The 5,215-nt window shown below is 48.4% G+C and overlaps 1 pseudogene; it reads left to right on the top strand.

Annotated features, from left to right (window-relative positions):
• The first annotated feature begins 2,426 nt into the window (after positions 1-2,426).
• LOC100599500 lies at positions 2,427-3,465 on the top strand (annotated as a pseudogene).
• The last annotated feature ends 1,750 nt before the right edge of the window (positions 3,466-5,215 follow it).

The following is a 5,215-nucleotide window of genomic DNA, read 5'->3' as shown; positions in this document are numbered from 1 at the left end:
CTCAGGGTCTACTTTTTTTTCTTTTTTTATTTTTTGAGATAGAGTTTCGCTCCTGTTGCTCAGGCTGGAGTGCAATGGCACGATCTCAGCTCACCACAACCTCCACCTCCCGGGTTCAAGTGATTCTCCTGCCTCAGCCTCCCGAGTAGCTGGGATTACAGGCATGCACCACCACACCTGGCTAATTTTGTATTTTTAGTAGAGACAGGGTTTCTCGATGTTGGTCAGGCTGCTGTCGAACTCCTGACCTCAGGTGATCCACCCACCTTGGCCTCCCAAAGTGCTGGGATTATAGACATGAGCCACAGCATCCGGCCAGGGTCTGCTTTTAAGGGAACCTGGACAAGACAATGGCTGAATCATTATCCTTGTGACTGCTCCATTGGCCAATGAGCTTGAATTGGGGTAGGGGAGGCCATTGGTGTCTTCCTGCTCAATATCATAGTCTCAGTGCTTAGCATAGTGCTTGGCCCACATCTAACACCTTGATAATGATGTAGTCAACAAATAAATAGGTAGATGGGTGGGTGGGTGGAAGGAATGAAGGAAGGAAAGGTGGATGAATGGATGGAGGATGATAGAAGAAAGGAAGGATGGATGAATAGAACGATGGAAGGATGGATAAATGCACAGATGGGTGGGTGATGACAGAAAAAATGATAGATGGGTAACTGGATGGATGAATAAAACGATGGAAGGATGGATAAATGGAGGGATGGATGAATAGAAGGATGGAATGGTGGATGGATGGATAGTGATAGAAGAAAGGATGGATGGATAAATGGACGGATGAATAAAAGGATGAAAGGATGGATAAATGCGTGGATGGATTGACAGGCGGATGAATGGATAGATAGATGGATGGATGGATGGATAGGTGTATGAGTAAAAGGAAGAATTAATGGAAGGAAGATTGGATGGATGGATGAATGGGTGAACACTTGCTGTTGAGGAGGTGGGAGGAACCTAAGACTCCTCAGATCATGCTTAATTCGGAGGCCTTCTGCACTTTCTGGTAGAGTGTTTTGTATTCCTCCCACACTCCCCCATTCCTTACAGTCCACATCCTTCTCTGGAAAAGTATCTCTGGTGCTTCAAAGATAATTTCTTTCACCCCATCCTTCCCAAGAATCACAGAGATCATCGTCTATCTAGAGGACCAGACCTCCATCCTCCTGAGGACCTTGTTTTGGGAATCAGCAAAACAGAAAACCACAAAGCCAAGCTGGGGTGGATATTACGGGCTTTCAGTCTGGCTCAGTGAGAAGGCTGAAGCCATCCCTGCCATCTGGTGACTCAGACCCAAGTGCCTACATGATACATTGTCCAGGGCATCCAGGCAGGGAGTGGAAGAGGACACCCACCTGGGCACTGTCAGAGGGGTTCTCCGTCCTCTGCATCTGCCCCCCGCCTGCCAGCTCAGACTCCAAATCCGTGTCCCAGGAAGCTCTGTTGCTTGCATCTTCACTGAAAGCTTAGGTGGAACTAGCAAAGCTCCCCAGGCAAGGCCTCTCCATGGTTTACATTATCTGACTGATATTAGATCTTTTCCTGAAAGCCTGGTTTAATGAGGGGGGAGGGGAGTCCGTGTGTGGCCATGGATTTTTGAGGCAGGGAATTAAGATAAATAGTTTGGAGGGACAAAAAAAAAAAAAAAAAAAAGTGAGAGAGACCAGGCAGACATAGGATGAACTGGCAAATGTGGGTAGCCTTGGACTGACCACATGGTCAAATAAAATAACAGCTAATGTTTGAGGGCTTATCATGTGCTAGCTACATGGGGTAGTGCAAAAAACTTTGTTAGAAACTATCCAACAATTGTTTTGGGCAGGTGACATTACTAGATTCATTTTATAAATGAGGTCCTGGAGACACAGAGAGGCTAAGTGACTTGCTCCAAGTCACATAGCTGGTTAGCAGAGGGGTCAGTTCCAACCCTGTCTATTCCCTGCATTGCAACATTATTGCTTCTCTTCCCAGTGTCTATCAGACTCAACACCAAGTCATTGGATACGACTGATTTATTTCTTTGATCGTTGCTTCCACTAGATGGATAATTTGCCTCCTTCTCTGGGAGAGACAGCAAAGGACTATGAAGACACTTGTCAGTCCGTGATGCCTTAGAAAGGGCTTAGGAGATTGGAGGTCTGGAGAACTGCACATTGGCATGCTAGCAAACTGAGTGGTACCTCAACTGGTCATTGGTCTTCTATGAACTTTAGTCTCTTCATCTATAAAGTGGAAGTGGATGTGTTTCATGACGGTAAGAGTTCTAGTTAGCTTAAAAATTGGAGAGATCCCCTCCATTTGCTAAGGATGTGAGCTTCTAAGTACTATGATCTCTTTGAGCCTCAATCTCAGCACCAGGCCAGTCGCAATGATCATTGTACTTTCTTTGTGAAGATTAAATGGGCCCTGAGGCAACCATGGCTAAAGAACAAGCACAGGTGAAATTGCTCTTGAAGGCTGGCAGTGATGGAGCCAAGACTGGGAACTGCCCCTTCTTTTTTTTTTTTTTATATTGAGACAGAATTTCGCTTTTGTTGCCCAGGCTGGAGTGCAATGGCACGATCTCGGTTCACTGCAACCTCTGCCTCCCGGGTTCAAGCGATTGTCTTGCCTCAGCGTCCCAAGTAGCTGGGATTATAGGCATGCACCACGACACCCAGCTAATTTTGTATTTTTAGTAGAGATGGGGTTTCTCCATGTTGGTGAGGCTGGTCTCGAACTCCGACCTCAGGTGATCCACCCACCTCGGCCTCCCAAAGTGCTGGGATTATAGGCGTGAGCCACCACGCTTGACCAGGAACTACCCCTTCTTCTAGAGACGGTTCATGGTGCTCTGGCTCAAAGGAGTCACTTTCAACATCACCACCATTGACACCAAGAGGTAGACTGTGGCAGTGCAGAAGCTGTGCCCAGAAGGGCAGCTCCTGTTCCTGCTGCGTGGCGTGGAAGCACACACAGACACCCAAAAGACTGAGGAATTCCTGGAGGCAGTGTTGTGCCCCTCCAGATACCGCAAGCTGAGAGCTCTAAACCCTGAGTCAAACACAGGTGGGCTGGACATATTTGCTGACTCTTCTGCCTACATCAAGTTGAGACGCAGGACTCAATGATACACTGGACAAGGAGCTCCTGAGAGCTCTGAATGTTTTAGACAGTTACTTGACATCCCCCTTCCCAGAAGAAGTGGATGACACCAGTGCTAAAGATGAGGACATCTCTCAGAAGAGATTTCTGGATGGCAACAAGCTCACCCTGGTTGACTGCGGCCTGTTGTCAAAGCTCCGCATAGTCCAGGTGGACTGTGAGAAGTACCAGGACTTCCCAATCCCTGAGACCTTCCAGGGATGGCATCGGTGCTTGGGCAGGGCCTATGCCTGGGAAGAATTCGCCCCTACCTGTCCACATGATGAGGAGATCAAGCTGGTCTGCAAGCAAGTGGCCAGGACCCTCAAATAAGCACTTCCTAGGACTCCCTCGGCCCCCTCCATTTTCCCCACAAAGGCCCGGAGGGTTTTCACACTGGCCCTGGGGGTTTCCACATTGCTACCCAATGGACACGCTCCAAATGGCCAGTGGTCGGGGACTCCTAGAGCACTTGTGCAGGGATGTCGAGGGGGGAGGGGGGATGAAGGAAAAGGATGGGGATCCTGGGTGAGATTCGTATTGTGGGGTGGGGCAATTAGAGCAACATACTTCACTAATAAAGTACAGAATTTAAAAAAGATTAGGGCAGGTGCGGTGGCTCATGCCTGTAATCCCAACATTTTGGGAGGCCGAGGCGCGTAGATCACCTGAGTTCAGGAGTTCAAAACCAGCCTGTCCAACATGGTGAAACCCTGTCTCTACTAAAAATACAAAAAAATTAGCTGGGTGTGGTGGCAGGTACCTGTAATCCCAGCTACTCTGGAGGCTGAGGCAGGAAACCACTTGAACCCGCGAGGTAGAGGTTGCAGTGAGCCGAGATCACGCCACTGTACTCCAGCTTGGGCAACAGAGTGAGACTCCGTCTAAAAAACAAACAAACAAAAAGATTAAATGAGGTAGTGCATAGAAGTGCAGTGAGGCAAAACCAGGCAAGTCACACTAATGAGGATGGTCTTCTCATTGCAAACCCTAATCCCCACGTGTCAGAGGCTCTATATGCAGCAAGTTTTTTCTTTATTACATAATCAGTGCAGCACTGATTTTCCCAGTTGGTTGGTTCTCACCGGAGGCCCTCCTCCTCCCAGGTATTGGGAGACCTCTTAATTCAGCAGGTGGAGAGGACGGAGGATGGGAGCTGGCATGTTAGATTTTGATGGATCAGGCCCGGAAGTGGTCAACATCACTTCTGTCACATGTCATTGGCCACAACTCAATCATTCATTTGTCCCTAACCACAAGGGAGATTGGGAAATGTGGATGGCTGTGTTCCCCGCAGGAAAAGGAAAATGATCTGGAGAATGACTTGCTGGTCTCTGCCACAGAGCTCTATAAATGATAGACAGTGATGACCATGACGTTGCTGCTGTTAATCATAGTGTGGAAAGAAAAGAGAGATCCCATGAATTATTGGGATCAAGAAAGGATCAATCGCCATTTCCATACACGTGCAAGTGTGCATGTACAGAGTGTGTATATGAGTGCGTGTTCCCCAGAAAACAGAAGTCAAGACAAACCTAATGTTCTGCCATTGGATTAGGGGGTGCAATCCCAGGGAGGGTTCAATACTGAACTGGCCAGCACTGTGTATTAGGAGCAATTGATTGCACAGCTCTAGGGGACTCTTCCAAAAGTCCATATAAACAACTGCTTCTCAGGACAACCATCCAAGGAGGAGAGAAGAGAACAATTTGCCCATTGGTTCATGCTGCCCATTGGGCAATTATCTACTCTATGATGCATGAAGTCTTTCCTATTGGTGCATGGGTGGGTACTGGGCAGGTCCCACGGCATCCATGGCCTCCAAGGTGACAGGAAGTCCCCAGAGTGGGAGGAGGACTATGTCCAGCGTGGACACAGTAAGCCGCTTTGCAGAATGTGGTTGGAACCATGAAGGTCTGGCTGCCATAGTGGTGCCCGGAGCATGGAGCCAAAGACCCCAGGTGCGATTGCGGTGATCTAGGTAGTAGAGAAGAGGTGTCTGATACAGACGTCACCTTTGCCAAGCTCATGGAAACCAGAATTGAAGAAACACCTTGGCTCCAGGGCACTGGGTCAGCACACA

This window comes from Nomascus leucogenys, chromosome 2 (assembly GCF_006542625.1).
Source record: "Nomascus leucogenys isolate Asia chromosome 2, Asia_NLE_v1, whole genome shotgun sequence".
Lineage (NCBI taxonomy): Eukaryota > Metazoa > Chordata > Mammalia > Primates > Hylobatidae > Nomascus > Nomascus leucogenys.
This window is presented reverse-complemented; position numbering and strand designations above follow the sequence as displayed.